The 13,426-nt window shown below is 42.7% G+C and overlaps 1 protein-coding gene across 1 annotated transcript in view; it reads right to left on the bottom strand.

Annotated features, from left to right (window-relative positions):
• Positions 1-10,522, bottom strand: part of LOC130276966 (inositol-trisphosphate 3-kinase B-like) — a 90,739-nt gene extending 80,217 nt beyond the window's left edge. Inside the window, exon 1 of the mRNA XM_056527049.1 lies at positions 10,412-10,522. The gene's annotated coding sequence lies outside the window, so the exon portion shown is untranslated. The remainder of the gene's footprint in view (positions 1-10,411) is intronic.
• Between the last annotated feature and the right edge of the window lie 2,904 nt (positions 10,523-13,426).

Genomic DNA, 13,426 nt, shown 5'->3' with positions numbered 1-13,426 from the left:
TATTGAAAAAACTAAAGTTGGATTCAAAATGGCCGACTTCAAAATGGCCGCCATGGTCACCACCCATCTTAAAAAGTTTCCCCCATCACATATACTAATGTGCCACAAACAGGAAATTAATATCACCAACCATTCCCATTTTATTAAGGTGTATCCATATGAATGGCCTGCCCTGTATATTGAACACATTTCAATATTTCTGACATTTAAGCACGCGGAGTTACCGCATATGATTAATTTTTTATTACATTATTTTATTTAAAAAATGGGAAAAGAGGGGATTCAAACTTTTATTAGGAAAGGGTTAATTACATCAAAGAGTGTCTCTTGAGGTTGGAGGACCAAGCATGTCCACACATCAGCCCATTAAAGGGGTATTCCAGGGATTTTTTTTATTTGACTATGCTACAGGGGCTGTAAAGTTAGTGTAGTTCATAATATAGTGTCTGTACCTGTGTGTGACGGTTTTTCTCACAATTCTGTGATTTTCACCCCAATATATATTTTTACCAGCATACAAAATGACTGTTGTCTCAGAATTTTCCCAGCTTGCAATGTGGCCGAGACCTGACATCACTAGTCAGCTGATGACAGGAAGCCTGTCTGCTTCAATGGGTGGAGGGATCAATCTGCAACTAATGCAACAGCTGGAGGCACCCTGATTGAAAACCACAGGTCTTTTGAATGGATGCAGCTCATTTATGTTTCAATGGGTGGGGTGGCTGATGTGTGGGAGGGAGGAAATGGAATTGTGGGATTTGTAGTAAAAACAAAGAAAAGTCAAACAGGAAATACCAGTTCACAAAAAGCTAGCCACAGTGTTATGGTAATCTCACAACATAGCCATTTAGCCCCAAGACAAGCGCAGATCCTTCCTAAGAATGTCCATTACTGTCTACCAGGTACGTACTAAAATCAGCTTATGGTGGAGAACCCCTTTAATATCAATGGACCCTGTGTCATGTTTTTTTTTCTCCTTCAAGGGCACTGCAGGGAATTTAGCATTTACTACTGGGTTCCACCACAGATTACAGCTTATTATTGGTGGATCCTTCCTAAAAAAGGAATAATTACAACCTAACTCAGTGTTCCCCAACCAGCTTGTCTCCAGCTATTGCCGTTGGCTGTCCGGGCATGCTGGGTGTTGTAGTGTTGCAATAGCTGGAGACACGCTGGTAGGGGAACACTGCTATATAAGAATAAACCTGATCAGTGCTAAAAGCAGCAGTATACATAGGAATAAAACATAGTATGGACAAAGTATTTTGTACTTATCAAGCCCTGCCAAAGTTTATATTAGGACACCTGAAAAGCGTCACAGACTAACTGTTCATGAACATTCTGACATACGAAATAAGTCTGTAAATGTTACCATGACAACCTCAGTGAAAGCACAATATATACATTACCGCAGCCTTCAGGAATTCAGGAGGCGAAAAAAGACAAAACAATATTTGAGTATTTTAGAAAAAGTGTCCAAATTTTTTACTCGCAATCTATTGAGCATCTTCTTCAAAGTACCAAACCCCTCCAAGAAGGTGACTTTTAGAGATGAGCGAACTTACAGTAAATTCGATTCGTCACGAACTTGTCGGCTCGGCAGTTAATGACTTATCCTGCATAAATTAGTTCAGCTTTCAGGTGCTCCCGTGGGCTGGAAAAGGTGGATACAGTCCTAGGAGACTCTTTCCTAGGAATGTATCCACCTTTTCCAGCCCACCGTAGTACCTGAAGGCTAAACTAATTTACGCAGGAAAAGTCATCAACTGCCGAGCCGAGAAGTTCGTGACGAATCGAGTTTACTGTAAGTTCGCTCATCTCTACTTATCAGCTACTGTATGCTACAAAGGAAGTTCTTTTCTTTTTGAATTTCCTTTCGGTCTGACCACAGTGCTCTCTGCTGACACCTCTGTCCATGTCAGGAACTGTCCAGAGCAGGAGAGGTTTGCTATGGGGATTTTCTCCTACTCTGGACAGTTCCTGACACGGACAAAAGGGGTCAGCAGAGAGCACTGTGGTCAAACAGAAAAGAAATTCAAAATGAAAAGAACTTCCTCTGGAGCATACAGCAGCTGATAAGTACTGGAAGGATTAAGATTTTTAATAGAAGTAATTTACAAATCTGTTTAACTTTTTGGCACCAGTTTATTTAAAAAAAAATTTTTTTTCAAGCGGAGTACCCCTTTAAGTCTGTGTTCACATTGTGGTCCTTTATCCACACTAACAGTGGGGACCACAGTGGAACCCAGTGTAATTCAATGGAACCCATTATACAATCGGACACTATGTCAAGGCTTCCATTGTAAGCATAGGGCAGATGTGACCATACACTATAGTTAGCTGTCGGTGGAATGCTTGTTTGACTCATACACATGCATGTTTACCTAGGCCAAGTGTGCATGTGTTTTAGTGGAGGGGGGGGGGGGGGGGTTAAACGGTTCCAAAATATTCCAAACGAAAAGGATGAGGCAATTGAAATCCAACATGTCCAATCCCTCTTTATCTCAACATCTACCATCAGGGAGAGTCTGAAGACCCCTATACACATTAGATGGTCGACTAGTCCAAATTAAATAGGTGGGTTTTGCCGATGTTTATCTCAATAAATGGCGTAAAATTATGGAACACGAGGTGGACGGGCATTATGGGAGCAGGAGCCTAGCCTCACCTCCATAGTGCAAAGATGGATGTTTACATATAAGCAACCAAGGCCAATATCTCCATAAAGGCGGCATCCATCTGGGTAAGCGACAAATCCTTTTAATCTGGTTCACCAGCATTATAACCCAGTGTATTGGGTATAGTGCTGGTGAAAACAGCTGTCCGTTTCTCTTTAAATGGGCACTGTCACCAAACATTTTTTTTTGATATGTTGTAGTACAACATATCTCTAATATAGATCTATTTTTTTTTCCCCATTAAATTAGTTTATTTTACATTTGAAAACCGGCCACTAGGGGTCTCCCTCCTAGTGGCCAGCTGCAGGCTGGCATGACGGGCATCGGTCCTTATTCATTCAGCCTGCGCTTGCTCCATGCCAATCAGACAGGTGGAAGAGAGCGCTGAGAGCGAATTGGCTCCCTGGCCTCACCCGCCTCCCGGCATATACGCGGCGCTGCTGCTGCTGGCCGCAGCACTTGGGTATGTCTGGATCGGGGAGGGGGAAGGGGGGGGGGGGTTGTTAGGGCCGCAGCCATAACATATTTATTGTTCTGGGGGGGGCTGCACAGGGTGCCCACAGCTGTTTCACCACTACAACTCCCAGCATGCCCTGACAGCCAATAGATGTCAGGGCAAGCTGGGAGTTGTAGTGGTGAAACAGCTGGATGCACCCTGTGTAGATGAACTAAGGGCAGAAGTTGGCCCCCCCAGCAGGCATCAGTGATGTCTGCCTGCTGGGGAAGTCTAACTGGTAGTGAGCACACTACCAGGCAGACAAAAAAGCATTTTTTATATAGTAAAAAAAAAAAAATTTTAAAGCAGGGAGGGGGTTAGAGAGAGATGGGCAATAGGCAGGGACAGGAAAAAAAAAAAAATAAGGATTGTGGGAGCTACCCTTTAAAGGGGTACTTCCCTGGAAAAAAATTAATTCTAATCAACTGGTGCCAGAAAGTTAAACAGATTTGTAAAATACTTCTATTTAAAAATATTGATCCTTCCAGTACTTATCAGCTGCTATATGCTCCACAGGAAGTTCTTTTCTTTTTGAATTTCCACTCTGTCCACTCTCTGACCACAGTGATCTCTGCTGACACCTCTGTCCATTTTAGGAACTGTACAGTGCAGGATAGGTTTGCTATGGGGATTTGCTTCTACTCTGGACAGTTCCTAAAATGGATAGAGGTGACAGCAGAGAGCACTGTGGTCAGACAGAAAGGAAATTCAAAAAGAAAAGAACTTCCTCTGGAACATACATCAGCTGATAGGTACTGGAAGGATTATGATTTTTAAATAGAAGTAATTTACAAATCTGTTTAACTTTCTGGCACCAGCTGATTTAAATAATAATAATAATAATAATAATGTTTTCCAGTGGAGTACCCCTTTAAGCTGCACAGTCACAGACACATATATGAAGAGTTGACATTCAAAGTGTTAATGCCAGAATTCCTGAGAGGTGCTCATGCCATGTTTAGACACGTTCTAGGATCTAAGAAACCCTCCATCTCAGAGTTCCTCAAGGCTCCCTCGGGGTCCATTTCGACAGAAGACAATAGATACTTATCTCCTTCAGTTCCGAAAATTTCCTTCCTGAGGCTTTTAACATTGCTTTGTCCATTCATGGTTTATACCACCGAGGAATTTCTGTTCTGGACAGGACTCCTATCAAAGTCCTATATGCCACAGAGTGTACTCAATGGCATCAATTTATAAGTCAAAGCTGACAATAAAATATATAGTAAACCCCCCCCCTAAAAGACCCGATTTAGTGTGACCGATTCTCAGACCCCCATACAGTATGAATAAGCAGGTGAATCACACAAAGCTTTAGCTTTTCCCTCGTCCCTACAAGCTTTTATACTGTTATTGCCTATTGTAAATGGATATCAGAACACTTGCTATAGATAACTACTGTAAGGGTATGTTCACATTTGGGGGATACACTGTGAATATATTGCAGAAGATTCAGGTGATGGAAAAATCTGCAGCTTAATAGAGTAGCAGCTTGTATGAAATGGTTGTATGCAGTAACTACTACTAAAATGCAGCTATTAAAGGGGTATTCCAGGAAAAACTTTTTTTTTTTTTTTTATATCAACTGGCTCCATTAAGTTAAACAGATTTATAATTACTTCTATAAAAAAATCTTAATCCTTTCAATAATTATCAGCTGCTGAAGTTGAGTTGTTGTTTTCTGTCTGGCAACAGTGCTCTCTGCTGACATCTCTGCTTGTCTCGGGAACTGCACAGAGTAGAAGAGGTTTGCTATGGGGATTTGCTTCTAAACTGGGCGGTTCCCGAGACACGTGTCATCAGAGAACACTTAGACAGAAAAAAAACAACTCCACTGCAGCTCATAAGTACTGAAAGGATTAAGATTTTTTAATAGAAGTAATTTACAAATCTGTTCAACTTTCTGTAGCCAGTTGATATATAAAAAAATAGTTTTTTCCTGGATAACCCCTTTAATCTTCGTTTTGTTTATACTTTCCTATTTTAGCTATTAAGCAGTTAGGGCAGTGTTCCCCATCCAGTGTGCCTCCAGCTGTTGCAAAACAAAAATTCCCACCATGCCCGGACAGCCTTTGACATGTAGTTTTACATGTATTACAAGTATTAAAGGGGTACTCTGCTGCTCAGCGTTTGGAACAAACTGTCCCAAACGGTGGAGCCGGATCCGGGAGCTCGTGACTTCATAACCCCACCCCCTCATGACATCACACTCCGCTCCCTCAATGCAAGTCTATGGGAGGGGGTGTGACGATGTCACGCCCCGCCCCCTCAATGCAAGTCTATGGGAAGGGGCATGACAGCCGTCACCCCCCCCTCCCATAGGCTTGCATTGAGGGGGCGGGCGTGACATCGTGTGGGGGAGGGCCTATGACATCATAAGCTCCTGGCGCCGGCTCCAGCGTTTGGAACAGTTTGTTCCAAACGCTGAGCAGCGGAGTACCCCTTTAAAAGGAGATACCGCTGTCCCATTCACACGGCAGAATCTCCACAGTGGAAATGCTGCTTCCTGGATTCTGCAAAAACATTGAACATGTCTTGAAATTTTGCCGAATTCCGGGCAGAATCCCAGTGAACCCAATGGCGCTTTGAATTTCGTCTGCACTCTGTGTTCTGAGAGAAATCAGAAATTCTGCTCCAATTCCACAAAACTGAAAAAATTCGGCAGCATGCTTTGCAGAATACACTTTGAGCAAAATAGCAGAATTTCCGCCATGTGAACAACAGGTGGAAAACGTGAACCCGAATTTCTGCAGCGGATTTCAATTACCTAAAAGTAATCCGCTACTGAAATTCTAACTGCAATAAAATACACCCGTGTGAATGTTCACAAAGGTGAAAATGGGTGGAATTCCACTGGCGGGTGCTAGGAGCGCTTGGAAATGCGCCATCTCATAGACGGCAATGCTTTTCCTAGAATTGACTATTCTTTCTGCGAATGCTGGAATCGGAATTTTCGGGCCAGAAACATGGTGCAGAAATTCTGGCGTGTGAACAGTGCAGCAGAATCCCATTGAAGTTAATGGAACTCTGCTGCTGTGGAATGTCCGTGCTGAATATTCATGCGGGATTCTGCTGTGTGAACATAGCCTTAGTTTGTTCATTTATGCTGCAGATTTAGTGCAGATTTTCCCAATTGATTTCAATGGGGAAGTGAAAATCCACAATAGATCAACAGTTGTTACACAGATGTTAAATGACTTCTATTAAAAAAATCTTAATCCTTCCAGAACTTATCAGCTGCTATATGCTGCACAGGAAGTTCTTTCCTTTTTGAATTTCCTTTCTGTATGACCACAGTGCTCTCTGCTGTCACCTCTGTATCGAGCAGTAGAGGTTTGCTAGGGGGATCTGCTCCTACTCTGGACAGTTCCTAAAAATGGACAGAGGTGTCAGCAGAGAGCACTGTGGTCAGACAGAAAAGAAAAAGAAAAGAATTTCCTGTGGAGCATAGAGCAGCTAATAAGTACTGGAAGGATTAGGATTTTTAATAGAAGTCATTTACCAATCTGTTTTATACTTTCTGGCACCAGTTGACTTTAAAAAATCTATATATTTTCCAGAGAAGTACCCCTTTAACGGTAGGACCGCGGGGTACTGCGCCATCACCATTGAAGGTTATGCCGTTCTTGCAGAATTCCACATAAAGAATGAACATGTTCTTTCTTTGCGTGGAACAATTTCAGCGGCGGAATTGTCTGCCACTGAAATTCCGCAGTGTGAACGGGTCTCGCGGAAGACCCATTCACACTGATGGTTATGTTCACAGCGCGGAATTCCACAGGATTTCCACAGTGTGAACATACCCTTATAGGCGATGTTTATCTTTTCTTCTATAGTTCTCTAATAATACGTTGTTATCCAACAATATCACAGTTCACAAAACCATCTAAGGCTGCGTTCACACGGAGTAATTCAAGAGGAATTTACTAAAGTAATTCCTCTTGAATTCTCCGCTCCAAATTAATTCACATCTCCTCTGCCCATTGACTTTAATGTTTTTTCTGCTGTCCTGTTCACACTGCGGAAATTCTGCTAGCGGGAATTCTGACGCTGAATTCCGCTCCGCTTGAAGAATGAGCATGTTCCTTCTTCAAGCGGAATCCGCTAGCAGAAATCAATGGTAAAAAAAAATTCCGCCCGACATTGTTTTAGCGCAGAATTTGCATGTAAATGGCTGAAAAACCCTTCACTTCTTTCTCCCCCATTTTCCACGAGCAATTCCGCGCAAATTCCGCGCGAATATGGGTGCGTTCACACCACGTTTTTGCTATACAGTTCCCGTATCAGGTTTTTGATGAAAAACAGATTCCTCAAAACCTGACTAAACTGTATCAAAACGTGTGTACAAATTTCAAACCGTATGTGAAAAATGACATCCGGTTGCATCCGCTTTTTAAGAAAAAAACATATAAATTTTTAACTTTTCACTCCATTTTGAATAAAGTTTCACTTGTTTGATTGAAATTCCAAGAAACAAAACTGTGCAAAGTTAAAAATCGTGTGGTGAAAACCTGATGGAACCACATGCACATACAGTTCTGTATGGTTCCCATTGACTCCCATGTTAAAAAAAAACTGTATACAGTTTAATACAGTTTTTCACCCGGACCAAGAAACGTGGTAGACTACAGTTTTGGATACGGGTAAAAAACTGGACAAAACTGTATCAGATTCAAAACTGACTAAATTGAATGATGCGTTTGACATACAGTATACAATGTTAAGTCAATACAGTTCCATACGGTTTTTAACTTGACACCGTATACGGGAACTGTATAGCAAAAATGTGGTGTGCATGCAGCCTAATCCTTCCAATGATACATTTACACACATATTAATTATACAGCAATCCCTTAATGGGAACCCCGTGTGACCATCTGCGCACGTACCTGTAATCCTAATCTGACCGCCGGCTATAACCATTACACAGAGATTACCAAACCCTCCAATCCACACATGTATTAATATGCTACATTATATTCATCTACAAACTAGCCCCAGATTAATGCACATCCTCCTATACTTCACATGGGTAACTACATCCCTAATAGTACAAAGCACTAGAATGCAAGAAAATATAGACCCTTATCGGCCATTTGGTCTGTTTTCTGAGGTTACATACGTTTTTGAGTGTTCCCCATCCTGTGGCTCTCCAGCTGTTGCAAAACTACAATTCCCAGCATGTACTGATAACCTTTGCCTGCCCATCACTTATATTACAAAGTATTCCCCAACTCACTGTTTCCCAACCAGGGTGCCTCCAGCTGTTGCAAAACTACAACTCCCAGCATGCCCGGACAGCCTTTGGCTGTCCGGGCATGCTGGGAGTTGTAGTTTTGCAACAGCTGGAGGCACCCTGGTTGGGAAACACTGCTCTAACTGTTGCAAAATCACAAATCCCAGCATGTACTGATAACCTTTGGCTGCCCATCACTTACATTACAAAGTATTCCCCAACCTGTGTCTCTCTAACTCATTGTTTCCAAACCAGGGTGCCTCCAGCTGTTGCAAAACTACAACTCCCAGCATGTACTGATAACCTTTGGCTGCCCATCACTTACATTACAAAGTATTCCCCAACCTGTGTCTCTCCAACTCACTGTATCGGAACCAGGGTGCCTCCAGCTGTTGCAAAACTACAACTCCCAGCATGCTGGGAGTTGCAGTTTTGCAACAGCTGGAGGCACCCTGGTTGGGAAACAGTACTCTAAATGTTGCAAAACTACAACTCCCAGCATGTACTGTAAAGGCACAGGTTGGGGATCTGCACATTAGAGGCAGTAGTGCACATTTGTGCCAGTGCCAACCTCTATCAATGCAGCAAAAATATAGCTATTAAAAACCCCAAATTCTTATAATAATACCTCACTGTATATCATTATATAATAGGCGGACATTCCAGCAGGGAGGAGGGGGGGGGGGGGGGTTATCATGGGACATTCTCATAGGCAGAGGTCAGTGGTTTTGGTGGGAAATGTGAAGCACCATCATTATCTGGCTAAAAGTTTTAAAATTTCCCCCCCAAAAAACTCTTCGAAAGCCATGTTGGTCAATGTGCCACATAGGCATCACTTACAAGTACACCAAAGAGATGGACAGTAACCAGCCAAAATAAGTGGGATCACATGAGCTGACTATCTTGTCGATCACGGGACAGTTTCCTAATATGACGCACGGTTGGGACGTTTTTTCTTCTTCATATCTACCCCCCCCTAAAATGTCCTGTTCAAGTACAGATACACAGAGAAATAATATGACCAACACTGAAGAGTCCTGCAAGGACCATACAGGATTTCGGGCAGTGTAGACAATTCCCTTATTATCAATGAAGAAGACTGGAATCTGTCACCTGCAATTTACATTCAAAACCGACAACACATTTAGAGGTCAGAGGTCACATGGTAGCTTTTCATATATCTGTCTGTGCCTCCGTACCATAGAATAATACTATTCAAAGTGTCATAGAGGATTACCCAAACCCCTGAAGTGCTGGGGGCTGGTACAACCCCTCACTTTCCATTTGATCACTATCCCAGTCAGGTAGAAGCCGAGCCCTGTTTACAAATCACCTCAGTCTCAAGATTTGGAAACAGGGCTCAGCTTCCAGCTGTCAATCAAGCAGAATGGAAGGGAAAGTCAGGTGGTCTTCCAGCTCTGCGCACTTTAGGGGCTCAGAAACACCTGTTTGGCCATTTGCACTAGAGAATGAATCATTTTTGGATGTTATGGAAGCACAGACAGATATACGAATGGCACCAAGTGTCTCCTGTGCATCTAACACTGTCGCCGGCTCAGAATGTGAATTGTAGCTGACAGATTCCCTTTCAACTATTTTTTATATTTCCTTGACAATTTTAGCAGATACATCCAGGACAGTCATAAACCAACCCCAGCACCATGAGTAGGATGCCCAGGGGGTGGCAGGGGCAACATCTATACCTGGTACTCCGCAGGGTGAGAGAAGTCCAACACTATATTTCCCAACTTTCCCATAGAGTCTGACCTGACCTCCATAAACCAAGCTCCAAACTGGAACCTTTCCAGGCTATGCCATCTGTGCCACCTTGTGACTGTCCTGTCCAATCTGATCCCCAGTTTTGCCCTGATAGGTTTCCCCAATTTGCACAAACAATAAGTTGCTTTCCATCAGTCACTATGGCCAGACACCTCAGTACATGCCATGCCCCCTACCAGCAGCTGGAACCTGTGCCAGCCAGGACCGGGCTCTGCAGCTTACCCGCTCTGTAGGCTCAGAAGGATCGTCCTGTCCCGGGAAGCTCTGATGACATTTTTATGTGAAGACAGAGGGGCGGGGAGAGACGACAGGAGAGCTGCCAGGGGAGGCGCTACAGTGCTCTTCAGAGAGCTGCGCGGGAAACTGAAGCTCTGCTGCCCTCTGCTGGACGCTTCTGTGAACCGCACCCTGCTTGTAGTGCTGAGACGCTCCGAAAAGTTTGCAGCTAAAAGTATATGTGACAGACAAGAAGCCCTATAAAATTAACCCCTTAAGGACCGGGGGGGGTTTTCCATTTTTGCATTTTCGTTTTTTGCTCCTTGCCTTTAAAAAATCATAACTCTTTCAATTTTACACCTAAAAATCCATATGATGGCTTATTTTTTGCGCCACCAATTCTACTTTGTAATGACGTCAGTCATTTTGCCCAAAAATCTACGGTGAAACGGAAAAAAAATCATTGTGCGACAAAATTGAAAAAAAAAAAAAAGCGCTTTATAACTTTTGGGGGCTTCCGTTTCTACGTAGTAAATTTTTTCGATAAAAATGACACCTTATCTTTATTCTGTAGGTCCATACGATTAAAATGATACCCTACTTATATAGGTTTGATTTTGTTGTACTTCTGGAAAAAATCATAACTACATGCAGGAAAATTAATACGTTTAAAATTGTCATCTTCTGACCCCCTATAACTTTTTTATTTTTCCGTGTATGGGGCGGTATGAGGGCTCTTTTTTTTTTTACCATTTTTGCATTGATAGGACTTATTGATCGCTTTTTATTCATTTTTAAATGATATAAAAAGTGACCAAAAATGCACTATTTTGGACTTTGGAATTTTTTTGCGCGCACGCCATTGACCAAGCGGTTTAATTAATTATATATTTTTATAATTCGGACATTTCTGCACGCGGTGATACCATATATGTTTATTTTTATTTACACTGTGTTTTTTTTTTATGGGAAAAGGGGGGTTATTCACACTTTTAATAGGGGAGGAGTTAAATGATCTTTATTCACTTTTTTTTGCAGTGTTATAGCTCCCATAAGGACCTATAACACTGCACACACTGATCTTTATCATTGATCACTGGTTTCTCATAAGAAACCAGTGATGGATGATTCTGCCGCTTGACTGCTCATGCCTGGATCTCAGGCACTGAGCAGTCATTCGGCGATCGGACAGCGAGGAGGCAGGTAGGGGCCCTCCCGCTGTCCTGTAAGCTGTTCGGGATGCCGCGATTTCGCCGCGGCTATCCCGAACAGCCCACTGAGTTAACCGGCATGCTTTCACTTTCGCTTTTAGTCGCACGGCTCAGCTCTGAGCGCGCGGCTAAAGGGTTAATAGCGCGCGGCGCCACGATCGGCGCTGCGCGCTATTAGCGGCGGGTCCCGGCTTCACTATGACGCCGGGCCCGCCGTGATATGATGCGGGGTTACTGTGTAAGCACGCGTTATATCACTGGAGCAGGACCAAGGACGTACCGGTACGTCCTTGGTCCTTAAGGGGTTAAAGGGGTACTCCGGTGGGAAACTTTTTTCTTTTTAAATCAACTGGTGCCCGAAAGTTAAACAGATTTGTAAATTACTTCTATTAAAAAATCTTAATCCTTCCAGTATTTGTTAGCTGCAGAATACTACATAGGAAATTTTTTTGTTTTTGGAACACAGAGCTCTCTGCTGGCATCATGACCACAGTGCTCTCTGCTGACATCTCTGTCCATTTTAGGAACTGTCCAGAGCAGCATATGTTTGCTATGGGGATTTTCTCCTATTCTGGACAGTTCTTAAAATGGACAGAGAGCACTGTGGCCATGATGTCAGCAGAGAGCTCTGTGTTCTAAAAAGAAAATAATTTCCTCTGTAGTATTCAGCAGCTAAGAAGTACTGGAAGGATTAAGATTTTTTTTTTAATAGAAGTCATTTACAAATCTGTTTAACTTTCTGGCACCAGTTGATTAAAGTTTTTTTTTTTTCCACCGGAGTACCGCTTTAAGCGGGTAAAGGACGTTAGATAAGTAACAAAAGGTGCATTATTTTCAATGTTATTCATTATTCAAATGTATGATCTCTCTCAATTCCTCTCTCTGATATACATTGTTATCCAAATATTCAGGATTTTGTTGGAATACCAGTACTTTATAATTAGTGGACTGTCTTTTCGGAACGGTTTTATATGTTTCTCTAGGTTAGTGTTTCCCAACCAGGGTGCCTCCAGCTGTTGCAAAACTACAACTCCCAGCATGCCCGGACAGCCTTTGGCTGTCCGAGCATGCTGGGAGTTGTAGTTTTGCAACAGCTGGAGGCACCCTGGTTGGGAAACACTGCTCTATGTACATGCATACATTTTTTATAAGTTTTAGAGAGCGTTCACACTGAGGAATAGGAGAGGAATCCTCGTGTAAACATTCTGCCGCAGAATTTATGTTTTGGTTTTTTTTGTCATACGGAATTAAGACGTAATTCAGCGCAGATTTTCCACGCGGAATATAGTTTTTTTTTTTTTTTTGCTGGACCACAACAACCAATTGGAATTTCCCTTTTTATTTATAAATTTTTTTCCGTGGTGAATCTCCGCGCAAATTCTACGCTAATTTCATGCAACTTTTGCGCAAATTCCATGCAGAAACGATTTCAAGCGGAAATTTTTTTGCCATTGATTCAATGGACTTCTGCTCGAGTATTCCACAAGAATGAACTTGTTCTTTCTTCTAGCAGAATGGAATTCCGCGAGTGGAATTTACACAGTGTGAACAGTGCAGAGTAAAATACATTGAAGTCAATGGCAAAGCAGATGTTAATTATTTCTATGTGGGGAATTCAAGAGGAATAACTCGAGTAAATGAACGCACCCTTAAAAGGGTAGTCCAGTGGTGAAAAACTTATCCCCTATCATAAGGATAGGGGATAAATTTGAGATCGCGGGGGGCCTGACCGCTGGGGCCCCCTGCGATCTCTCTGTACGGGGCCCAGGCTCTCCAGCCAGATAGTGGGTGTCAACCTCCGCACGAAGCA

Source organism: Hyla sarda, chromosome 6 (genome assembly GCF_029499605.1).
Source record: "Hyla sarda isolate aHylSar1 chromosome 6, aHylSar1.hap1, whole genome shotgun sequence".
Classification (NCBI taxonomy): Eukaryota; Metazoa; Chordata; class Amphibia; order Anura; family Hylidae; genus Hyla; species Hyla sarda.
Note: the sequence above shows the minus strand (reverse complement) of the source record. Positions and strands in the feature narration are given on the sequence as shown.